This window comes from Hoplias malabaricus, chromosome 4 (assembly GCF_029633855.1).
Source record: "Hoplias malabaricus isolate fHopMal1 chromosome 4, fHopMal1.hap1, whole genome shotgun sequence".
In the NCBI taxonomy this organism is placed as follows: domain Eukaryota; kingdom Metazoa; phylum Chordata; class Actinopteri; order Characiformes; family Erythrinidae; genus Hoplias; species Hoplias malabaricus.
The window spans coordinates 45,625,865-45,652,949 of NC_089803.1; the positions used below are offsets into that span (position 1 = coordinate 45,625,865).

General features: G+C 39.8%; 1 protein-coding gene across 2 annotated transcripts in view; it reads right to left on the reverse strand.

The window, feature by feature from the left end:
• The window catches only part of chrm2a (cholinergic receptor, muscarinic 2a), a 232,631-nt gene that overhangs the window by 122,063 nt on the left and 83,483 nt on the right, over positions 1-27,085 (reverse strand). For both annotated transcript variants that reach the window (XM_066668973.1, XM_066668974.1), the window contains exon 2: positions 25,438-25,568. The gene's annotated coding sequence lies outside the window, so the exon portion shown is untranslated. The remainder of the gene's footprint in view (positions 1-25,437; positions 25,569-27,085) is intronic.

Genomic DNA, 27,085 nt, shown 5'->3' on the forward strand with positions numbered 1-27,085 from the left:
AAATCACCAGGGAGAAGAGGGTCATCCCACCCGCGATGTTTCTCCCACAAACGTTGCACTAGGATCTTGGCACGGGTTACAAATGGAAGAATGTAGCCTAAAGGGTCGTACTGGCTTGCCAGTATTTTATATATGATTCTCATAGTAGTTGGACCATGGGTCTTCTCTCGATGCTTGTACATCAGCGAGTCCGATGGACAGTTCCAAATAAGACCTAGGGCCCCTTCTTCACTCTCAGACTTCCCATGTGCCAACCACTGCTCACTCCTACTCAATCTGGCCTCTGTTGGTAGGTGACCAATGACTGATGGCATATTGCTTGTCCACTGTCTCAACTCGAAACCTCCTCTCGCTAGTAAAGATCTCAGCTTGTCAATCAGCAGTTTGGCCTCCACTGCTGACGGAACGCTCTGAAGGCAGTTATCAACGTAAAAACTTCGCTCTATGGAAAACCTTACATCATCTTCCGGTTGACTATTCTCCCACACATGACGTTGCATAGCATATATGGCGCAACATGGGCTACATGTTGTTCCAAATGGTAACACCTTCCATTCATAAATATCAGGTGGATCTTCTCGTCTCATGTCGCGCCATATGAACCTCAAGAGTGTGCTGTCCTCTGGAAGGAGACGGACCTGATGGAACATAGCTCGTACATCTCCACTGATAGCCACCGCATGTTCTCTAAAACGAAGTTGAACTCCAAGGAGTGATGAGCCCAAACTGGGCCCAGGGAGAAGAGAATCATTTAAGATAATCCCACCTGTCTGGAAAGAGCAATCAAATACTATACAATGCTTGCTGTTGTGCGAGACCACATGGTGAGGAATGAACCATGATCCTTCATCATCAGAAGGCTTGTCCTTTAGCTTTACCACTGAACCTGATAGGGGGAGCTTCTGGATTTCAGCGTTATAAGCTGCGGCACACTGGGGGTCTCTAGAGAGCTTCCTCTCTGTGCTTCTGAGCCGTGGCAAGACTGCAGCTACTGAAGAACGCAGCATAGGCATATTTCATTTACGTAGTAGAGGTGTAGCATAACGGTAGATATCACCTTCCTTGATACGGATTGTCTTTGTCTCTAGGATTGCCATGGCTTCATTGTCTTGTCTGGAACAGGTGTAATCTTGTTCCTTCTGGAATGGCACACACACTGGAATAGCTCTGCAGCATCTGGGACAACTGAAGTGTGCAGACACTGTTGTGGAGTTAACCCTTGCTCCACCAAACTAGTAGGCCCCTGAAGAGCCCATCCTAATCTGGTGTTGATGGCTGCAGGTCCACCTGGAGGACCCAACTTTACGGGTTCAATGGGTGTTATGAGGTGGGGGTGGTCAGCGCCAATCAAAATAAGGGGTTTTGCTCTTTCAAAGGGATGGAGTGGAAGGCCGGCTAAGTGACGGTACTGGGTTTGTAGTTTGGATACAGGATAGGAATGATCTACTAGGGCCAACTGAGAGGCGGTAAAGGCCTGAGAGATCTGGTAGCGTTTGCGTGGCTGTGTGAAGGAGGAAATCTGGAAAGACACCGACGATCCATGTAGCGTTTGAATGTCATGTCGTATAGTCCTCAAATTAAGGCTCTCAGGGTTTCCCTTTAACCTAAGTTTCCTTGTGGCTTCTGGTAAGAGTATTGTACGTTCGGACCCATCATCTAGAATAGCAAATGTATCCAATGTACTTTCTCCAACGTGAAGCAGCACACGCACTACTTTTAGAAGTACACGATTATTGCTAACAGGCTTATTTAAATAGAGCAGCTGTGTCGGGGTAGTCTCCGAACAGGGCTCCACCTCTGATCTGGCCACCTCTCCGGGGCCGATTATTGACTTCATGAAGGATCCGCAAATGTCTCCTCTTACAAAGGGAACATGGTTTGCGCAGGTCACACTTGGCTGCTTGATGAAGCCGCCCGCAGCGCCAGCATCGTGGAGTCTGACGTATCCAGTCAGCCAGCTGGGGTTTTGTAAGGGCTTGGAGTGCAGGGCATTGACTAAAAGGGTGTTCTGTACTCTGGCAGTAGAAACAATGTGACTTAGTTCGGCCCATAGGTGGAGCTCTTGCATCAGTGTTGGACTGACAGTCTTTATTTTCCACACCGATTAGAATGGTTGCACTATTATATTTATGATGTTGACTTCCCTGTAGAACTGGCCTGGCCCGCTTTTCCCTCCTAGTAGGCTCACTATCATAATCCTGACACCATGCTTCATGCTTCAGCCATTCTGCTAGCCCTTCCAGTGTGTATGGAGTGCTTGGATGTTACAGGAGGTGGCGGCGGAAATCTGCTCTTCGATTAGATGTAAGCTTATTGAGAAGTCTAGCTACATGAGACCCACACCATAGCTCTACACTACCTTCTGGTCCCAAAGTTCGAAGCATACCAACTAGTGATTGAACCTGGAGGGAGAATTTCTTGAAAGCTGAGGGATAACCCGCATGCACATCAGGTAAGTCCATGATGTATGCTATTCTCTTGAGTGCGATCTAGTGAGGCTGACCAAATCTTTCATTAAGGGCTAAGATTGTATCACTATAGGGAGTAGGCGAATGAAGGTAGGAGTCAGCTATGAGGCAGGCCTCTTCTGTCTTTAGATGGTCAACTAACACTTGATACCTGAAAAGCTCTGTACTGTCTGGTGGTAGGAGGTTATCTAATGCCATTTTGAGGTGGGCAAACTCACTGGGGTCTCAACTACGAAAGTAGGGAATGGTTGGTTGAGGTCCTCTGTAATATCGCTCTATTCCAGAGGGATTTGGAGCTGGCAACATGCGTTGACGGAGAGTACGGGTTGTAAGTTCAGAGCTCAAATGGGGGGCCTCAGAAATGAGACGATCTGTTGTGGATGGAGCATGTTTGTTTTCAGATGGTGCTGTTATTTCTACGTGTCTTGGGTGACGGTCACTGTTAACTGCTTTAGGAGTTGAAGTAGCCAGGTTAACATTCTGGTGGGAAGGAGCCATGGAGTCAAGGGTAGGGGTAGGAAATGGTTCAGCATCAGGGACAACCCATGGAGGTGGAGCTGGCCACTCCTCATCTTCTGTCAAGGGCTCCTGCTGTTGGACATTGGTTGAAAGACTGCATGCCCTTTCCATCAGCATTACTAAGTCCTCTCTAGCTGCTTGGAGACGGGCTATGTCGGCTCGTACTGCACACTGAGTTTCATACAATTTTGCATTTTCCCGATAAATTTCATCCATTTGCTTCCTATGCATCGTTTGGAAGGGACCACTATACGCTAGAGGCTGGGACTGGAGGCTTAAGTTACTGTCAGCTTCACGTATGGACTGTTCAGGGGAGAGGTGCCATTCATCAACAGTTGTGTTCCGTCAGGGAGCATGCGAGATGACTCATATCTCTAGCAGAAGCTGGGCTTATGACAGCGTTGACTAGTGGCTGCTCTGTGGCCTCATACGGCACCTGCTGTATGACATCAGTGACTGAGGTTTTTTCCCAGAAGCCTTCCATATTTAGTTCATAATCTTGTAAATAAGCTGGACGACGTTTAGGCTCTTAGGCTGACTCAGGAGAGTATGTCAACAGGTGACTTAATATGAACATGTCTATTGATATGGCAGGTGGAATATTGGAGGCAGATATGAGGGTAATAAGTAGCTGATTTGAGGATATTCTGATATGGTCTACAGAAACAAATAAAGAGAAAAGAGATTGTTCATAACTACCACATTAATACACACAATTAATTAACTAAATCCCATGCTAACCAAATACATTCCATGAACTCGTAAACACTCATGTCTAACATGAAAATATACTGCAGGCTGAACATAACTGGTTCCTAGTGAACCTTACTTCACTCGACTTAACAATGTGTTATTCCTTTCAAAAGTTAACGATTACTACATAACAACACAACGACTAACTCACATAATGTCAGGCACGCATATCAGTGATAATAACAAGGTTCAGTCAGATGTTAGCGCTGCCGCACTCTTTTCCTCCAACGTGCTCGTTCTCTCGCGTCTTTGCGCTCTCTCTCTCTCTCTCTCTCTCTCTCTGCGCGCTGCAGTCCGGCAACTAATTCGGTCCGAGTAGAAACAGATACGGAATCCTCAGCCTTCATAACATACTGATATGGATTTCTTAAACACTACCCATAATGCCTAAACCATTCCACTGTCATTAAACAGAGGCATCTCTTGGCTATTAACTGTATGATTTTGGTAAGATTTCACTGTATACTTTTCTTATGAATTCATATTAAATACCTACTATTGTGATATGTATATGGATTTCTCAAAAACTACCCATAATGCCTAAACCATTCCACTGTCATTAAACAGAGAGATCTCTTGGCTATCAACTGTATGATTTTGGCAAAATTTCACTGTATACTTTTCTCATAAAATCATACTGAATACCTACCGATATGGATTTCACAAAAAATACCCATAATGACTAAACCATTCCACTGTCATTAAACAGAGGGACCACTTGGCTATCAACTGTATGATTTTGGCAGAATTTCACTGTGTACTTTTCTCATAAAGTCATATTAAATACATACTGATATGGATTTCTCAAAAACTACCCATAATGCCTAAACCATTCCACTGTCATTAAACAGAGGCATCTCTTGGCTATTAACTGTATGATTTTGGTAAGATTTCACTGTATACTTTTCTCATAAATTCATATTAAATACCTACTATTGTGATATGTACATGGATTTCTCAAAAAATACCCATAATGCCTAAGCTATTCCACTGTCATTAAACAGGGGGACCTCTTGGCTATCAACTGTATGATTTTGGTAGAATTTCACTGTGTACTTTTCTCATAAACTCATACTGAATATTTACCAATATGGATTTCTCAAAAAACACCCATAATGCCCAAACCCTTCCACTGCCATTAAACAGGGACGTCTTGGCTATCAACTGTATGATTTTGGCAGAATTTCACTGTGTACTTTTCTCATAAACTCATATTAAATAAATACTGATATGGATTTCTCAAAAAATACCCATAATGCCTAAACCATTCTACTCTTATTAAACAGAGGGACCTCTTGACTATCAACTGTATGATTTTGACAGAATTTCACTGTATATGCTTCGCATAGATAAGAAAGATACTTTCTGAAGCCCATGGAAAAGGACCTTGTGCATTTCATAACATATGGCAAAAGCATTTGAGTTACAGTTGGTTTTCTGTGATGCTTGGAAGGCAGACTGCGCAGCTGTTTTTAAACAGAATCTGGAATCATACAGTAATTTAAGTTCTTCATAATTGTGATAATGATAATTATTAACGTTCAAGTTGTTAAGGTGTTGGAGTTGGGGGGGGGGGGGGGGGGTGTTAGAGGTGGTGGGGTATAGGTTGGGAACTAACCCTAGCTGTCTATGTTTTTGAACATAACCTACATGACAACCAATCAAATGACAGCATCCGTCTGCTGCAGAGCAACCCAGAGCCCAACATGCCATGCTTATGTAACTGCAGGGAAGAGACCACTGATGAAACAACAGAATATATAGTGCCTTGCAAAAGTATTTGGCCCCCTTGAACTTTTCAACCTTTTGCAACATTTCAAGCTTCAAACATAAAGATTGAGGTATATTTATCAGACGGCCTCGTAAGACAGTATTAAGAAATGTTCAGTGTGTTTTTATGCTCAGCCATATGAACATAAGTATGTGCGTTACAGAGAGGGATGTTTAGGATAAGCTGTCAGTGAGGCAGAACACTATTAATTTTACACCCTCCCTTAAGTGCATGCAAATGTAAACTATTCTCTATGTTTGCCTTATTTGGAAAGGAGAGAACAATATAGGCGAAAGGATCCGAGCCAGCGAGAGAGAGAAGACCCGAGCTCAATTGAACACAACCTCTCACGGGATCCTTAAGAACCCGTAAGACACTGTTTTGGTAAATAAAGATGTATTTATACTTTTAACCGTGTCTGCGGAGATTCTTTTCCATCACCTGTCTTCACAACACAGCAAAGTTAACAACAAAGTTTGGCGACGAGGATGGGATTTGAGCTGTGACCTGTTTGCTTCAGATGACCCCTGCATTCGAACTACCGCTTAAAAGCCGGCAAATAGAAGGTGAGATTTTCACAAATTTGAGCGCTGGTTGGGTGTTTGGGCTGTCTGATGCAGAAAAGGTTGCACTCATAAATAGACTCAATAGTGTATGTAGTGTTGTGTTGATGGTGTTGGATAAAGTTCTCCGTTCTAAATTTTTAACTATAGTCATTGTAATAAAGAAAGGAAATAAAAGGGAATAATTAATAAGAGTAAAAAGGAAAGAAAATGTTGAAGTATAAGTGTAGAATAGCTTAATTAGTAACGATAAGGTGAGCTGATGATGACATGCACGTTTGGGTAAACAGGGCCCTATTTTTGCTTGAAACTGTAAGACATGAATCACAGTCATTGCGTGAAAGTAAGCTTTGAGTATTTTGGAATTGGATGATATTGAAATAGTGAGAAGCCCTGGGCCCAGTGGCATTTGGTTAAAATTTATTTAAGGTTAAATGGAATTTAAGGTTTTAAGGATAACGAGAAGGAATAAAAGAGAAATATATGGAAAATAGAGGAAAAGAGAGTTAAATAAAGAAAGGAAGCCGCTGATTTGAATAAGCCCTCATGGAGGCGGGATAGGCCGCAAATCCTGAAAAATTCACTAGGTGATTTTTTGGGTCAGTTTGATGAGAAACTGGAGGTGTGATGCAGAGATTTAATTAGGGGTGCCCACTCGAAACACTGTTGACGAACACTGTATTGATGCTGCCTCTTTTTGAATTATTACACCTCATAAGGTAGCATAAATTAAAAATAAGGAATAAGAAATAAGGAAATAAGGTAAGGGCGGCAATAAAAAGCATGCTGTTAATGTGTGAATGGGTCGACTATGAGAAATTGTGTTGAAAATGATGAGTGTGTGTAAGCGCTGTTTGGAGGATGTTGGATTATGTGTGTGTGCCTAGTGAGTTAAGAAAAAAGGAGTGTCTTGCTGTGCATGTGTGTGTGTCAGCTGAAAGAATTTTTTTGGGAGAAAAAGGGGGAGTGATCAACCCCCTCCCTTCTGTGGTTGCATATTGAGTGTGTGAGGGGGAGAACTGGTTTCTCCCTTGCGCTGTAAAAGAGCCATGAATTTTCTGTGGGAGTGTTTTTAGAAAAAGGGGGAATGTGATAAAGAATAAGAGATTTAGAAATTAATAGGGAAAGAAATTTGTAATGGTAAAAATTATGAGCTTCGTTCAAGGACAGTTATTTAAATGAATATGAACCTCAATAAAATGAGGGGTTTGTTTATATATGACAATGAGCCTGAACGGAAGACGTTTTTAAAGTAAAAATATATAAAGTAAAATAAATGAGCTTTCTGGGAGACAGTAAATTAAAGAAAACAGTAGAAAATGAGCTCCAGAGAGACGATTTTATGAGCTTTTTGGAGACTATACATTAAGAAAATATAGACAATGAGCTCCAGAAAGACGTTTTTAGATGCTGAGAATAGGAGAAAGGAGAGCAAGGTGTAAAGCTGAGTAATTAATAGGGTACATTGGGGAAACTGTAAGGTTTAATCATGGGAACTAAAGGGAAAATTGTTATTGAAGAAAAAGGAGAAAATTTTTTTGAAATCTCCATATGATGGCTTTTTATTGAGAAAAAAAAAAAAAAAAAGGGATCATGGGTCTAGTTCCTCTCATTTTATTGAATTTTATTGAAATCTTATGCTTTGCAAGGGGGGTCTCTTTCTGCAAGTGTGTAAGGCCTAGAATTCACTTTTGAAAAAGAGAGAAATGGTAGGACTTTGATTTGTGATGTACTGATAAAAGCCACGTTGCTTTGATTTAAATAGAAACTAATAGTTATTGGGCATATCTGAAAATATTGATGTATAGTGCTGTGCAGGGGTTTGGAGCTCCTGAGAATGGGTGCATTTGAACTGAATTTTTTTATGGGTGTGGTGCTTGTGTTGTGCTTATGATCTAAAATAAAAGGGAATAGAGGATTAATTTAACATAGTGTGTGAGAGTGAATTGGTGGAGCAGTAATTTGGTTGTGTTCTCTTTGAATGCAATAGTTTGATGAAATTGAGATACATTGAATGGGGTAATTGTTTTAGGCCAGTGGAACTGAGGAATGGCCTTATATGGAGAGAGCTGCTACAAGATGGAAATCAGAATTGAATTAATAAAGTGTGTTGGAATGGTGTTATTTCAGTTGCTCAGAAAAAGGGGTGAATTTTATAGTCTATGGTGTTGAGATCTCTGTGAAGCACTGTTACTTTATATGAGAAAAATAATAATTTTTAGCTGCCAACTGATAATTGAAAAATACTGCAAATGTGTGAATATTGGATAACTCTCAGTGTTTGGCATTGGTGCTTTCTGGGGTTTAAACATACCACTGCAATGTTTATATGTGAAGAGTACAACATAGTACATTAATCTTAGGAACCAAGATGCAGGGTTGGAAACTTACTATCATGTGGTCATAGAATAGTATGTGAAATGTTTATGCTAAACTGGTTAAGCCGAACCAGATGTTAAAGGAAGCTGCATTAAGGATGAATTTATTGCCATCAATCACTTTAGACCCTTTTTAGGGGGGTTGAGATTAAGGTTGTTTAGGCTTCAAGCCAATGAAGAGATTTGTTGGAGGTGTTTACAATATTGAATGAAGGGTAAAAATGTTATGAATGAACTAAATGTTGGTAAATAAAATACAAATAAGCATATTGAATGTTTAATTACTAAGAAGTAAGCTGAATGTATTAAATTTCTATTTGTCTTTTTATCCTATGGGGTGTGTGTGTGTGTGTGAGTTCTCTCTAATCTTAAAGGAGACGGTGAGAAGAAGACCAGGAGGAGAAAAGGGGGGTCAAAATTTGCCCATAGCAGAGCAGACTGCACAAAGGCCAGTCATTTTATCCACAAACTTCTTTCACAAACACCTGCATTGATACATTTAGATTAAATCATTAATAGGTCTCATTATTAAAAGGTAATAATTGGAAATTCATTGATTTGTTTATCTATTTGTATTTAGTCCATTATTGGTGCTATAGAACATGACAGACTTCTTCAAAGAAAGCTTGGCAACAGGTTGTTCATTTTTAAGATAATAATTTGATTATAAAGAATTAACAACGTGGTTTATGAAGAAAAATTATTATTTGAAAAGGGGTTTCTGATCTAAGCTTTGCTATAAGTGTATGGGGTTGCAAATATTTGGTGGTAATCATATTTAGAAGTGCTTGTTGAGTCTTATATAAGTTTGTATATTCTTTAATTACAAGATTTAATTACAAGATTTAATTACAAGAATGTTTAATAAATCTAGGTTTATGGTGCACTTAGTAGTTATATCACTTAGTAAAGGGGATTTAGTGCTGTGAATTGTATTGCATATTAAGGTTTGATTTCTCTGAAGTTGGCAAATTCAATTGGGGATTAATTTTTATTGATTGTGGTAATATAGTGGCATATAAACAGAGGAAAAAGAGGGAGAGAAATAATTAATAAGTGTAAGTTGGGAACATATTTAGTCATTATTATGCCAAAAATGGGCACTAATGTTTCAAAAGGGGTTACTCCTGTTGATATAGTTAAGAAAAATAATCCTCTAATAAAAGGCATTGCAAGAATATCAGAAAAATTTTATAAGCGATGGCCTGACATAGACCAACCATGGCCGGTAGAGGGGACACTTAACCCAGATGTAATTAAAACAATAGAGGTACTTGTATCAACATATAAAGCAGGACAGAAAAAAGGGCGTCAAGGAGAAAAGCGAAAGGAAAAAAGAGAAATAGAGCTTGGCATTCTCCAATTATTTGAACAAGAGAGTCAGAAACTGATGAAGGCAGCGAAGGACAAGAGGGAGAAGAGCGTAGACGCGATTAACCAACTTACGAAAAAAAACGAAAGACAGATGGCCGAAGTTAATGTGTCTTTTTCACATGTGGACTCAGTTAAGACACCACCACCTTATGAGAAGGAAGTGAAAAGTGAAAAAGCCTATCCTCAGCTTCCAGTGATTAGTCAAGGAGGAAATTATCACATTGAAGACGAAGATGAATGCATCATTGAAACAGGACAAGCAGAGACAACGATAAAGCTGTATCCGAGTTCCAAAAGCAAGAAGAAAACTCGACGTCTGCAGACTAGAGGTGAACTGAGAATGAGAAGGAGGACCATTGGAGATGAGGATCTGAGTGACCAGGAGGAGGCCATGGGTGGATATGACCCAGCCATCAGACGAATGCTAGCTAAAGCAGAAAAAAGAGGAGATGTGAGTAGAAGGAAAGAGGACTCAAAAGATGGAAGTTCTGATGAAACAGAGAATGAAGACAGTGATGATGTAAGTGAAGAGTAAGGGATCTTTCTCTGAAAAAGGATTATTTCCCGAAACATCCAGCACAAGAGGAGAAGACAGACGAAGAGCTTTGAGAGAAGTAGAAAAAAGTATAGACCAATGTTTATTGAACTTAGATAATGCTTCTAGCTCACTGGAGACACAACTGAAAGAGTTGCAGACATATGAGGAGGATCTGAAAAATGAAGACACTAAAAAATCTGAAAGACAATACACTTTGCGTCCAAGGAAAGGGAAATCACTTGAAAAGATGTGTCCAGTGATAGTCCGTGGACGGAATTTGGAATACAAGCCTTGGCAAAATACAGATATGTCAGATATCATGGAAAAGTTACCTACTTTGCAAGAAGGAGCACATCCTTGGATTTCAAAATTAGAAGAGCTTCTGGTGGGAACGCAGCCAGCAATAGGTGACATAAAGAGACTTTTAGCAAATCTCCTGGGAGTTCCAGCCATGGAAGAAATTCTACAGAAAGCGGGCCTAGAACGATATGTAAGAACTGCTGTTAATGATCCAGAGCTGTTTGCTGCAATCAGAGGTCGAATGTGGAGAGCATTGAAAGATTCATTTCCAACCAATGTGCATCCTGACAATATCCTGATTGAGCCTTTGGGAGAAGATGAGAACCCGAGAGCCTATGTGTCAAGAGTCCATCAGGTATGGAGAAATGTCACAGGAAATGATCCAGATTTAAATCAGATGGAACAGTCAATTTTGCGAGCCAAATTACAGAAGGGACTACCCTTACCAGTGAGAAGTAAACTGGCAGAAGTAGTGGGTCTCGGAAGCATGGCAAAGAGTGTCTATACAGATCATATAGCCCATCAAGTGGAGCTATATAGAAAGAAGGAACATGATCAGAAAATACAGGATGAAGAGACCCTCAGAAAGCTGAACCAAATACAACTGGTGGACAACAAGAAAAAAGAAAAGAAGCAAGCTGTAGTCATACAAAGTCAGCCTCCTAATCAGCCAGGACCACATCTGGATCAGACTCAACCTCAAGTGAGCCAGTCAGCATCAGTTGCTCCAGTGACTCCCTGGCCACAGCCAGTGTTTGGTCAGGTGCAGACATGGAGAGGAAGAAGTCAAGGAAATCTAGGAAGAGGAAGACCAGGAAGATTCAGTCTGAATTTTCAACAGCAGCCTCCTGAAGTGTGCTATAATTGTGGACAGTTTGGTCATTTTGCTCGTGAATGCAACCGGCCAGGAGGAAACTTCAGGGGATACTTTAGAGGAGGATTCAGAGGAGGATTCAGAGGACAACCAAGGTCAATCAAGGGACCTGTGAACCCTTATAGGGGCCCGGAACCAGGATTCTAGGGATGCCCGGAGAACTCGTGTGGGAGGTGTCAGCTGGTAGCAATAGGGCCGGAGAGAGATCCAACAATAGAGGTGAAAATAAATAATCGACCATTGACAATGATGGCAGATAGTGGAGCTGCTTTCACCTGTATTCGGCCTGAAGATGCTATACACCTCCCCAGGTCTGGTCAGATGATTCGGACAATCGGGTTTGAGGGAGTAAAACAGCTGATTCCTCTCACAGAACCAATTGAGCTCTGCTATAAACATCTGAAGACGACAATACCCATACTGGTATCAGAACATACACCTATTGCACTTTTGGGAAGAGATGCTTTGTGCAGACTGAACTGTACAATAAAATGCACACCAGACGGCTGCCTGGTAGAAGTGCCGAGTGAAATGATTGATCAACTGATGATGAAAACAGAGACTGAAGCTTCTTCAGTATTTTGGATTGGAAATCTTAGCAAAGAATTCTTGGAACCAGCCAAGATGTGGGAGAAGTTTATTGTAGCAAACATGCCTGATGCAAAGACTCCAGAGTATCCATTTCATTGTACACTGAAATACTTTAAGGATGCTGAACAATCAGATGGAGAACAATGGCTGAGTCATCAACCAAAGCAAGTTGAATTACGTTCATGTTGCATAATTTTGGGACCACAAGGAGCTGCTATGAAGATAGACAAAAATGATTACTTGCATAAAGAGTTTGAGATGGGAAAAAGTGTACCACATGTGACTTTGCTGGTGTCTGAAGATTGTGAGCAGAAACAAATAGGTGAAATGATGGCAGAAGCAGAAGAAGTTGTCTTTAAACCGCTTAAAGAGAATCTTTCCATCTGGAGGAGTGAAGATCAGCGATTTATTAAGATTATGATTACTGCTCAAGGACAAGGACAGCCACAAGTCATCAGGATGACACATGAATCACTTTACAATGAGAAGATGGATTCAAACTCTTTGAAAGAGGAAATGCTGCGATGTGTTCCAAAATGTTTATGGTCACAACATAGCACTGACATTGGATTTGTGAAGTCAGCTCAACCAGTGAAAGTTGAACTCCGACCAGGAACAAAACCTCCGTGGAAGCCTCAGTATCCTTTGAATGAAGAAGCAATCAAAGGGATCGAACCACAAATTGAAGGTCTTGTGAAGGCAGATGTTCTGAAGATAACACAGAATCCGCAGAGTAATACACCTTTGTTGCCTGTGAAGAAGCCAGATAACTCTTATCGTTTAGTACATGATTTGAGAGCAGTAAATGAAGTAGTCGCAGATTTTCCAGCAGAAGTGCCAGATCCACATGTTTTGTTAGCCCAAATTCCTCCGGATGCAAAGTATTTCACAGTATTAGATTTATGTGGTGCATTTTTTAGTGTTCCACTAAGTGTAGAAAGTCAGGGTTTATTTGGGTTTACTTACAAGGGACAATTCTATGAGTATAAGAGATTACCACAGGGATATAAACATAGTCCTCACATTTTCAATAAAGTATTGAAAGATGATTTAGTTGGGGTAGATCAGAAGTTAAAAAGTACTGTCATTCAATACATGGATGATATTCTTCTTAGTGCACCAGGTGAGGAAATAGGTCATAAACTAAGTGTAAAGATGCACAAACGGTTGCCAAGTTTTTGTGTAGAGAAGTCATAAGCAGGTGGGGACTTCCAGATCGAATATCCTCAGATAATGGGAAAGAGTTTGTGGATAAAATGGTGAAATTAATTTTGCAAAGAGGTTGAAAATAACATGCAAGAAACAAATCAGAGTAGATCTCCTGAAGAGGAGATTGTCCCTGGTTTGGATGATGCTGATGACTCTGTGTATATTTCTGATGATGCCAGACATGACACAGCAGATTGTAAACGAGACAAAAAGTTTGGAGAAATTGAATTTCAATATGTCCCAGAAACAGCAGGTCCTATTCCAAAAAGCAGTAATTCCATTTCAAAACAGTTCAGAGACTTGGATCAAGAGAAGAGTCCAAGACCAGTTCGGAAAAAGGTTAGACCTAAACGGTATGAGAACTAAAGAGAATGAAACTTTAAAGAACTTTACTTTTTCAGTGTCGAAAGTTAGTGAGGGGGTAAATGGAACACATCTAACTACACTAGTGCCTTTGATAATTTCAACAACGTCATCACCTTTCAAGACAGTGGTTAAAGCTAAATTAGGTAAAGCAGTTAATCTTCCCTGTAAATGTGGAAGATTTAATACAGGGGGTAATAGTCCTCTTGAGTGGAAAAATAGTCGTGGTGAAAAAGTGGTGTTAACAGGACCTGAAGTTGATCATTTGCCTCATGACCAGAGAAAGTATCTTTTGTTTAATGCCTTTAGGTGGTTCAGAGTTAGAGATGATTGTTCAATTCTTTTACGTAATGTTACATGGGAAGATCAAGGGGAATACACTTGTACTTATTTGGAACCAGAGCTTAAGTTTGTGCCATTTCAAAATGTGTGGAGAGAAGGGTACATAACTCGTACAGTGATAGTGATGATAAAGGACCAGAGTCCTATTGAAGTTTTTACATCTATTAAAAGAGTTCAGGACCAAACCACTATGGCAATGACTTTAAAGGTTACTAAAGAACAAATTAAGCCAATTACTTTAGCTCCAGAAATAAGTAAAGGAAATAATGTAACTAATCGGTTTACTACTTTAGATATGCTATTAAAGGAGATGAATGGTACTACACTGACAATGATGACTTCTGCTTCGGGTACATCTGAATCTAGCACAACTGTTGAAAATGGAAAAATAACAAGATCACATAATGTTGTAAAAGTAACCCAGACTCCAGAAGTAATGTTCTTTCCATTGCAGAAGGAAATAAACATAACACAGGGTCCAGAGTTAAATATGGAGCATGAAGTGAATATCAGTCAAGTGACTTTTGAAGCTAGAAACCCAATGGAAGACATGGATTCAAAGGGTTTAGTAACCACTGAGAAAATCACTTTAGAAGGGCAGAGTGAGTTTTTTGATTCTGACTGGACATCTGAAGAAATGACTGACCATTATCATGCATTACAGAAAAGAGAAGCAAAATGGAAAGCATATGGATTTGATTCTTCAGTGTTACAAATCACAGACCCATGGGCATCTAGAAATTTATGGTTTCAGCAAATAACCCATTCCGTAAGAATGAGTACGAGGTTGACTGGTCCATGTGTGGTGAAAGTTCCATCACCAAGCACATGGCCATCAATTTTAGAGACAGTACCAGAACCATTGCATTCTATGTGTCAATCTTATGCTTTATCGTGGTTAATATATCAGCAAAACTCTGAAGAAGGTATAATAATGGCTTTATCAGTGCATTTGTTTAGACCTAGATTAAATTGTACTTGGTTGATGAAGTTACCATATGTGAATTTCCTTAATCAGCATGAAAATATACTGACAGCACGGCCTGATGCGATGGAAGTAAAATCTGTGAAGACTAAAGACTGTTTTTGTTCCAATGATACTCACAATGGACAGGGGATGTTTATGGGAATATCTGATTGTGCTCGTTATAAGATGAATTTTAAAGAGCCTAAACCTAAGGACGTTTTGTTTAAAGTGAATTTTCATACACCAGATAGCAAACATAGTAGAACATTAATGGTGCAGTATGACATTTTGCCTGTAAATGTGACTATAGGAAATTTTAAGGATATTTGGTGGGTTTGTGGAGATAAAGCATACATATTTCTACCATATGGGTGGACAGGCTGTTGTTATATGGCAACATTAAAGCTTCCTTATGAGGTTTATACTCTCCAAAAAGTTGAAGCAACTGATGAAGGGAATTCTGAAGGTAATTCTGTGAGAAGAAAGAAAAGGGAAATGGCTCAGTTTCATAACTTGGAAGCATATCATTGGAGAATCAGTATAGGAGAAAAATGGGGTATAGGATTATTCCCATGGTATGGTGTGACATTTTTAGCAGATCATATAGATAATATTACGTACACTTTACAAGGGTTTGCTAATGAAACAATAAGAGGGTTTCAGTTTTTGTCAAATACTCAAAAAAGTCACAGATTAACATTGTTGAAACATGACATGGCTCTGGATTACATTTTAGCTAAACAAGGAGGTTTATGTGTAGCTTTGAATCTGACAGGGGATGCCTGTTATACTTTGATTCCAGATAATTCTGATAATATGACTAGTGTTATAGAAGCATTGAAGCATATAAGGGAGGCGTTTGGTCCATCAAAAGGAGCTGGATGGTCTGTGAATGCTTGGTTATTGGAGAAATTAGGACCACTAGGAGCAATGTTGGCTCAAGTTTTTGGAGCAGCTCTTTTAGCAGTGTGTATAATGTTTTGTTTTTGTACACTGTTGTTAACTTGTGCAAAAGCTATGATTTTGAGATGGGTTGGAGTTGTAATGCCTGGAAATCAAGTACAGATGCCATTATTAAGTAGAACCGACTCAGACAAACATGAGGAGGAAATGTTGGAAAACAACCTGGTAGAAAGATATCCATTTTGAATATCCACTATTATATATTTTTCCATTCACTTATGATATTATCTTTTATTTTGTTAGGTTTATTATTTAATAATCAAGTATAAAGATTGTAGGATGAGGTATACACTGTAGCTTATTAAACGTATTAATCCATTAATGTTACTATTATTAAAGTTTTATTTGATGTTTATTTGCATCTGTCATTTTTGCAAAAGATACTGGCTGTTGTTTCTTTCTTCCAGAAAGAAAAAGGGGGGAAGATCACTGTAAGGGAGGATGGTTGTTTGAGATTCCTGAAATGCTACAGGGATCCAAAAACTCAAAAGAGGACAATAAAACAGAAGGACTTTGAAACAGAATGGTGAAGACTTGCTGAAGCTCAATATGTCATCAACATCACATTAGAAGACAAAAATGCTATTGAATTGTTTATTATTAGTAATCTTTGATAGTGATAAACTATTATATGAGTGATATTAAAAATTGTAACAACTGTTTATTATGAAGATTTATAGACTGATGAAATGTAATCTGTGTAAGTGTATTGAAATCTCAGAGTTTTTGTTTGTTTTATCGATGTTAGGGCCAAAGGGGTGTGTCAGGTAGGGACAGGTCCACTGGAAGGTCCGATGGGTCGACCAGCCTGAATTTGGACATTGGTTTGATTTTATTTTCTGAGATTTTTATATACATTTACTTAAGTCAACTCCCTACACATATAGAATAAAATTAATTGGATTGAAGTACAATTTTATGATCGCCTAGGAGAGGGATCGTTGAGGGAATTTTTCCTGTCTAAAATGTTTGAAGGATTTTCAAGAAAGATTGCTGCCGGACAGGTTTTTTCGCCCTCACACTCCATGAAATTTTGTTACATCATAATGCAAGTGATGTTAAAATTGTGTGTAGGAAGGTATCACTTATTTGTTATGACATTTACATGTATGGGTTGCTTGAATTTTTACGAGACTTTAACAGTCTCGAAGGGAGGAAATTATGAGGTATATTTATCAGACGGCCTCGTAAGACAGTATTAAGAAATGTTCAGTGTGTTTTTATGCTCAGCCATATGAACATAAGCATGTGCGTTACAGAGAGGGATGTTTAGGATAAGCTGTCAGTGAGGCAGGACACTATTAATTTTACACCCTCCCTTAAGTGCATGCAAATGTAAACTATTCTCTATGTTTGCCTTATTTGGAAAGGAGAGAACAATATAGGCGAAAGGATCCGAGCCAGCGAGAGAGAGAAGACCCGAGCTCAATTGAACACAACCTCTCACGGGATCCTTAAGAACCCGTAAGACACTGTTTTGGTAAATAAAGATGTATTTATACTTTTAACCGTGTCTGCGGAGATTCTTTTCCATCACCTGTCTTCACAACACAGCAAAGTTAACAACAAGATTTAATTTTTTTATTTTTTGTGAAGAATCAACAACAAGTGGAACACAGTTGTGAAGTGGAATGAAATTTATTGGATGTGTCAAACGTTTTTAACAAATAAAAAACTGAAAAGTGGGACGTGCAATATTATTAACGCAAGCGGGCGAAATAATATTGCTCGTCCCACTTTTCAGTTTTTTATTTGTTAAAAAAGTTTGACAAATCCAATAAATTTCATTCCAATTTTGCACCGCAATTTCAGTCAAACTGACTCACTTTAAGAATCGATGTAATTGTTTATATATAAATATCACATTAGACACCCCCTGGCATCCAGAAACCACAATCTAGAACCCTTAAAGAACCACGCCGCAAATAAGCATAGAGGACTATGCTTGTATAGTGATGGCGTTTCAATTGTGGCGCGAATACAGCACTGCTCTCAGTTGAAATGCAACCCCCGCTTTGCATTTTGCTTTGGGACGTTCACTGCGCCAGGTAATGTCGCAGTCACAGAACTCTGGGGGACCTGGAGGTTGTGGGTTCGATTCCCACTCCGGGTGACTCCGGTCTGTGAGGAGTTTGCTGTGTTCTCCCCGTGCCCGTATGGGTTTCTTTCAGGTTCTCTGTTTTCCTCCCATGGTCCAAAAACACACATTGGTAGGTGGATTGGCAACTCAAAAGTGTCCGTAGGTGTGAGTGTGTGAGTGAATGTGTGAGCGTGTGTTGCCCTGTGAAGGACCGGCGCCCCCTCCAGGGTGTATTCCTGCCTTGCGCCCAATGATTCCAGGCAGGCTCTGGACACACCATGACCCTGAACTGGATAAGCGGTTACAGATAATGAATGAATGTTCGCACCGGCACACAGTGGAATACAATTCAGTTTAGCTGATTTCATCTTTCGGTGGTTTGTGTTCAATTCTCACACGGATTCAGCAAATTATTCTTTAAATGGAAATCGACACGTTGTTTTTTCTGGTAAGAGACAGCAACATTAAATGAATGTAATGAATATTTGTTTTTCTTTATGGCACGTTTTCTGTATGTCTGTGTTTAAAGCAATTTCATGTGTATTATATTTCAATGAGACATTTATTTCTGAAGCATTTCATGATGTAAAGCTGTAGTGGATATGATGAATGTGTATTAATTTCTAATAAGAAATTTTGACTTTCTGAAGATGTGATTTTAAATACCCAAGCGTTTTGCTAGTTTTCAGAGACATCTCCAAACCAAGATTGGAATTTGAGATTAGAATCCAGAGCAGGCTCGTAAAACCTCACTCCAGGACGTTTACGACCCAAGGTCCCAGGGTCAAGAGGAGAATCTTTGCAAAATGCAAAGAGACACACAGACTCAAACTTGATTAAAACACAAACACATTTTCTCACACATTCACAAACAATCACAAACCAAAAATTCCCATTGGTTTAAAACAATTTGAAGTTATATATGTGCACAACTGTTTGAAGTTAATTCCATTTTGACAATCAAAATAGGTGGAACTAATTTACGTGTTTAAAATCATTTTTGTTTTATATGAATTTATGCAGAACCAAGGTAGCCACATACTATGTGTGTAGTTGGTTAATTATTATGTAAAACTTGGTTTGTCTGAATGATATTACTTTGTGTTAACATAAACTTTTATATTGCAAAGTATGATTCAGAATCCTGGGATATTCATTCACCAGGGATGGTCAAGTCTTTGTCTTGTCAAGTGTCATATGTTGATGTCACCACCAAGGTACAGGAAGCAGCCAATCAGGCGTAAGAGAGGCTCCAATCCTATCCAGTCGGGTATTAAAGGCGGGTCTCCTAAACTCTGGTTAAAATCCTGTGGCGCCAAATGACACGGGCTTCTTCCCCCTTTCTCAGCTGTTTGACTCTTCACTTCAAGGCTCCAGACACTTGGGGCCTTTCCTCTTTTAGACTTTTTCAAGGCTAAAGAGTAAAATGACCCGGGGTTTTTGAAATGACTCTGAAGGCTCATCTGCAGGCGTCAGACTCATGACTTTCTTAAACAGTCTTGGGCCCTTAAAGCATGGTCCAGATAGAAACTACAGCTTAAGAAAAGCTATAGTTTAATCCTAGTGACATTTCAACGCCACACCCAGAGCCTAAAGGAAACCTTAGACCTCTGACCATCAAAAGGACGACAACGCCTCCAGACCAGCAATGACAAAGTAGACGGCCGCACGCATCATCAGAATGACCTTCTGAGATGAGGCCCCAGGAGAGACCTGCTTGGACTGTCTTGGAGAAGCAGATCAGTGATGACAAAGAATCCCCGCAGAGACCTTCAGAATGCCACCAGCTCCGACGGCTGCATCTGAAAGCCTTGGGAGAAAAGGAACGCCTGCGGCTGCAACCTACGAGGCCCATGTCTGGCATTCTCCAGGAAGTCGTGCCGGCAAGCATCGTCAGCGACATGCTCCCTGTCCATCTCCGGATACGTAAGGTCACATGGTCTCATGTCTCTCATGGCTCATGGGTTGGTACTGAAATACTTGCTGGGATAAACAATAGTGATAGCTATTGTTTATCCCAGTATAACACAATAATGTGATAGCGGTTTTGCTTTAAATTTTGGCACATATTCTTCATGTTATTTTGGAAAAGCAATAATGTGTGTGGATTGCATTTCACATTGTTCTGTTGTAGTGATTGCTATTCAATTTGGCACCAATTTCTCTCCGTATAAAACTGTTTAAAGTTCTGAAGTAATTCTAGCTGTCTATATCAGAAACACAGCATATAGCCTTTCCACAGAGGGCATTTCTATGATTACTATATCATTAATACAATCATGCAATTACCTCACAGTCATGGTACCTCAACATCAATCCACAAATCCATTCTCTGTATAGAAAATATTCTAAAAAGAAATATATTTAAAATGCGCAAAAGGCAGGTCATGGATGAGATAATATTCAGATAAAAATGAAGCACCTAATACTTATCTATATACATCTTCAATTATTTAAACCAGTAAGCTATTTTCCAAAGAAATCAAAAGGAAGTCTACAGAATTAAGACAATTAGGTGGATGTTTGCCTTGAAAAATGTGGTTACAGTAGTTAACAGAATTGTCTACATTGTTGTCAATATATAAAGGCATAGGACCAAGTCCAAAATAAATAAATAAGTAAATAAATAAAACCATCCCTCCAAATTCAACTTCACCCAAAGCCACATTCTATTTGTTTAAGGGTTTACAGTGTGACTCAAAACAATAAACCCACAAACACACATCTTAGATCACAGATTATTTTTCAGCAGTGTAAACAAACTCATGACAGGATGCAGTTGCCTTTATAAGTGTTGTTTTCTGGTAGAAGAGGAGCCCCGAGTATATGTAAGATTGGTTGAGGAAAGGTTTCATTCACACTATAGAGACTGATTTTAAACAAGGATAGAAACGATTGTGGGTGGTATTTTTGTTATAGTAGTATCATAGTTATCAAAATGCTCATTGTTGGGGTTTATTCTTACATTACAGGTATGTTACATTAGCCTAATAGTACCAGTGCAAAAATAAAGAACATTGGTCACTAATCATGGGTTCATGGTATACATGATAAACTGGGTATAAGGGAAACTGATATTATTCTGATCACAGCACCATGACCGAAATGCAGAAACCTACAATCTTTATAATAAATAAAGTTGAGCAAGCAGGCAGACATTCGGGGTGGGAGGGATCCCACTGCAAATATTAAATATATGTTTATGTGTCATCAGGTTGGCATGGTCTTCTGGTAATGAGTGCCATAACTTGCATCTGTTATGTTCTATCAGATCAAAAAATATCTTCTGATCATCTGCCTTACTATTGTCATGTTTTATTAAACAGGTATTGGAGTTTTCCCTGCTGTATGGAGGATAGAATGACCTTTAACTCGGCATCTGCTGGTGGATGATTGGGCGCTTTTATGAGAATACGAGACACCTGATTTATTCTTTCTCTTTTCTATTGGACCTTTTGATCTTTGGCATTGCATGAATGCCATCTGTTATACAATATATAAATGACCATCAAAGCTCCCCCATCCTCCGGCTGTTCCAAGTAAATTAAACAATTTCAGGTTCATGTGGCTCAGTTGACAAGTCAGCTGGAACAGAAATTATGCATCAGTGTTGTTTTGTGTTTGTTTTTGCAAATGTGTAGGGAATACAGGTTTTTTTTCCAGACATAATGATGTAAAATTGAGGGTTAGGTTCAGGATTCAACTTATTATTATTATTATTATTATTTTTAAGTAATTGAACCTTCTAGATGTAAAGGCACTGCTGTGTCTGATCCACAGCACACTAACATACCACCACTAGCACACCAATGTCACTGCAGCTCTGACAATGATCTACCATCCAAATTATACCTGCTTGGCGTTGGTGAAAGGGGCTAAAAAAGTATGCAGCACTCCTGTGGACAGTGGAGCTGATAAAATCGAAAATGTGTGCAGAAACATAGAGGTGTCTTAAATGTTATGACTGATGGTATAAAAGGAGGACGATGTGCATACGCGCATGTGTGTGTGTTTGTGTGTGATTGCGTGTGAGCCTTCTCTGATCTCTGTGGGCTTGTTTTGGATTTACTGTAGAGATGAATTATAGATGTGTGTAAACGGCAGTGCGTCACTGTTGATCCTCAGTCTGCCACAGGGAGACACTGGCATGCTTCTAGTGCCAAAGGAAATAGAGTGGGATGCAATGACACCCACCAGGACCAGGATTAGAAAAAAATCTAAGAGAATAAAATAAAAAAAGGAAATAAAAAAACTGAGTGTGACTGGGTGAAAAATGTGCACCTTCTGTATCTGCCTCAGTGCAGAGAAATGAAGCTTATCATACAGACAGTCATCCATCCATATGACTCTTCTCCTTCCTTATCTGTCTACTGAAGGCCACACCTACACACACACATGCTCATGCTCTCACTTTTCTCGTTCACACCCAAACAAAACAGTCAGTTGCCTCTAATTAATCAACTGATGACAGCTTAGACCCATCAATGATTGCATCTCTCTCTCTCTCTCTCTCTCTCTCTCTCTCTCTCTCTCTCTCTCTCTCTCTCTCTCTCTGTGTTAATGATCCAGATATTCATAATGTTATGGGGACCAAAATCTGTCTGCACACTACGTTGTCTTATTTTCATTATGGTGACTACACTTCACTACATTTTAAATTGAAGATGTGTTAAAATCAAGGTAGTTTGAAATATTACTAGTTACTAGATGATAACAAGCCTTTTTTTTTAGGGCAATTTGTCTGAGGGAGCTGGTCAGAGGCCATTTGTTCTAATGCTTTTATTTCTAAGGGTGTTTTCTCTGAAGCCTAATGTTCAATTACATCTGAAAAAAAACAACTTGTTTTTTACTCTTAAACTCTTCTACTTCCTCTATCTTCCCCTTCAAACTTTGTCCCTCCTTCTTTTGGTTATCACACCTACCCTTTCTCTGTCTTCCCCTTGTTGTATTGCTTTTTCCTTTGGATCTGAATTGTACCATTTCTCCTATAACATTTTGGACTGTTTTAGAGATCACACATTCCCTGTTTTAAACACCTTTGATAAGAACAGCTGTTAACTTTACGACAGTGCACCAGGAACTCAGATGATGTATATGGCCTAGGTTGTTATGGCTTGTTCATGACAGTGATGTGTTACGACAGTTCCTGGTGCTTCCAGATCCTGTTTTAGGTAAAGATCAATCCATGTGTGAAGTTGTAAAATGCGTATAAAGATGTGTGCCTCTAACAAACCATTAGATCAGTCTGAGATTCAGCCTGTGACCAGATCATTCTGAGATCAGTCTGAGGATCAACCAGAGCGCTCAATAAACAGCATTATATCCAGACTGGTCTCCTCTCTTCACTTTGAAACCACCAGAAGACAAGTTTACAACACCCTTCCGTCGTTATCTCCCTCTTTCTTCATCCCCATTACTCCTCCTCATCCTCCTATTCCCTTCCCCGACTTCTCCAGTGTATATCAGACCCTCCTATAATATTTGGTATTAGACTGGATTGGGTATAGAATGAACTGGCTATGGACTGAATTGGTGACAAACTGATGAACAAGCCCGTGATTTTCTGAATGCATGTGAGGAAACCTGAACCTCCAGTCTCCAAACTTCAGATCATCCTGTGATAGACTGCGATCACCCAGTTGTACTCATACATGATCCTGTGTATGTGTAAATAATTCCTAAAATTTTGTACATACTAAAGTTATGAAAAATAACTAATAATTAATTATCTTTTCAACAAGATATTGCCAGACCACATTCTGCAGCTATCACAACATCATGGCTACGTAGGAGAAGGATCCGGGTACTGAAATGGCCAGCCTGCAGTCCAGATCTTTCACCTATAGAGAACATTTGGTGCATCATAAAGAGGAAGGTGCGACAAAGAAGGCCCAAGACGATTGAACAGTTAGAGGCCTGTATTAGACATGAATGGGAGAGTATTCCTATTTCTAAACTTGAGAAACTGGTCTCCTCTGTCCCCAGATGTCTGTTGAGTGTTGTAAGAAGGAGGGGGGATGCCACACGGTGGTAAAAAATGGCCTTGTCCCAACTTTTTTGGGATTTGTTGATGCCATGAAATTTTGAAACAACATATTTTTCCCTTAAAATGATACATTCTCTCAGTTTAAAGTTTTGATCTATGATTTGTGTTCTATTCTGAATAAAATATTAGATGTTGGCACCCCTACATCATTGTATTCAGTTTTTATTCACAATTTGTTTAGTGTCCCAACTTTTTTGGAATCCTGTTTGTACCTCAGTCTATTGTAATTGTAGATTTTACATTTGTTTTCATTTCATATGCCACATTTCATTTCCATGACGTTTATTGCTGATACTATGTTATTTTATTTTACACAGTTCTATAACAAAAGATATTCACCTCTCCTTCTGGAGAAGAGAATGTAATGTACCTTTAGGGAACACAATTGGTCTACAACACCACTGCAGTAGCTTTAAAGGTATAGTTGCAGTGTGTGTATCTTTAGTGACAATAATGTACCTCTAAAGTACCTTATTTTCTGAGTGTAGGGTTCCAGATACGCTACTCCAACCACTCTATAACCATGTTGAAATGTTATAGAATGTGAACCCTGATTCTCTCGTGTGATTGGCCAGTGTTAAGTGAGTGAACTGAGGATAAAAGAATTTCCATTCTTTTTCTACATGTGTCTGGAACAAAATGGGGTTGAATAGGGATGAAAAGTGTGATTCCAAATATTTAAACAGTAGTGGTGTGTGTGTGTGTGTATACGCAGACTTCAAAGCGCTGGCCTTGAAGCCTTTCTGATAAGAAGTTCCCACATGCCTGATTGTGTAGCAGTAGGGGACAGAACATTAGAGGAGCTGTATGTGCTCACTTGCACTTCTTTGTCGTGCTTAAATGAAACCAAAACCCGGGAATTTGCATAACGCTGATTCTCAAGGAAAAGCAGAGGAAATGAAATGTGTGCAGTGATGGCAAGCAAGCCCAGAGAGAATGGGAATATTTATGAATTTCAGACTAGGTTTGTGTGTGTGTGTGTGTGGGTGTGTGTGTTTGTGTGTGCGTGAATGCAGACAAAGTTTAAGCTGATTGATTCTGAAGCACAACATACCATGGGGAATAGTGTAGAGAACAGGATATTAGTCAGAGGAATAAGACAGCAATGCAACACACACGCACACGCACACACACGCGCACACACAGTGTACACATTACAACCCACTCACATGGACTGTAATAACATTCTATTAATGTGTTTTATCTTACATAGCCATTTTCAAGCTTCAGATTAGCTGCTGATTTATTCATTTCCTAACAAATTCCCCTTTTTTTATATCTGTCACTGTCAATCCCTTATCAAGTTACACACCCATCCATCCATCTGTCCATCCTCACCTAAGAATCCAACTTTCTGCCGCTGTGCTCCAGTCTCTCCTGAAGTGCTCCTGAAGGACTCTTCCTATAATAAACGGACTCCTCTTGAGCAGGGGGGAATGGGGTGGGTGAGGGGTTGCTAAAAAGTTTGTCTGCAAAGAGAGAGAGAGAGAGAGAGAGAGAGAGAGAGAGAGAGAGAGAGACTTTTTAAAGATGCCTGTAAGAATAACTTGGTAAATGTTGTTATAAAGCACATTGTTAAATACAAATGTGGAAAGAGAGAGAGCTGGACAAAGAGACAGATGATCAAGAGATTGAGTAAGTCAAACAGAGGGAGAGCACTAGGCAAATAGAAGTATAAAGACAGTGAGACAGTAACCATCAGGGAGAGATATGAGCAAACACAGAACAGGCCACGGTGTATTTCCATAGTAGTCCGAACATGGAATCTATGCTGAATCTGTGTTAAAGTTCTCACTGATTAGGAAGGTTAGTGTGCAATTAACTTCACCTTCTATCTCCTCTGAGTACAAACACATTGATCTACATTCACAGAACAGTGAAGTGAGGAGAGATGAAGTGTTTGTGTGCACCCATTCTGCCCTTGTTTTTTAGAGGCCATGGAGAGTGTGTTAGCTCAGTGAATGTGTCATAACCCTGCTTGAAGAGAAAGGTGCTGTGAATGATTTAGTGTATGTGTCATAGAGAGAGTAAGTTTTGAGGCATGGCTGGCTGCCAGGCTGCAGAGCTGGCACACTGCTCTCCTCTGTTCTATGACGGGGTGTAAAGTGTCTCTTGGCCCAGGGGAGAACGCATGTTTTTTTAATGATCTGCCCAAACCCTCTATCTTTTCCTTTCCTTCATTTGTCTCCCCTACACCGCCTCTCCCTAGTCCCTCTCTTATTTATTTTCATTTTCTATCACTCTTCTACTTGTGACTCCTCAAACTATGGACTTCATCCAAACACCTAGATTTCCAGCATCCCTACAATGTTAGGAGATCAAACATTCTGACCTGAAAAGGACACACTGTTTCCTTTAAACTCACTGAAAGAGCCAGTTTTAATCAGGTGCTCAAAGTAATGTTTGTTTTTAGAACCTAACGGAAGCAGAGATCTATGGGAAATCTATCCAAGTCTATGGGAAACTCCATCCATTATCCGTAACTGCTTATCCAATTCAGGGTCACGGTGGGTCCAGAGCCTACCTGGAATCATCGGGCGCAAGGCGGGAATACACCCTGGAGGGGACGCCAGTCCTTCACAGGGCAACACACACACATTCACTCACACACTCACACCTATGGTCACTTTTGAGTCAATCAGCCTACCAACGTGTGTTTTTGGATTGTGGGAGGAAACCGGAGCACCCGGAGGAAACCCACGCGGACACAGGGAGAACACACCAACTTCTCACAGACAGTCACCCGGAGCGGGAATCGAACCCACAACCTCCAGGTCCCCAGAGTTGTGTGACTGCAACACTACCTGCTGCGCCACCGTGCCACCCTCTATGGGAAACTGTTGTTAATAAAAGTACACGTGTTGTAATAGGTTATATGCAAGATTTATGAGTGTTACAGATTACTGCTGACAGGTCCACAAAAACTCTTTTGTTTTTGCTCCCATTTTTCATGAGCTAACCTTACAGATATAAGACTTTTTCTATG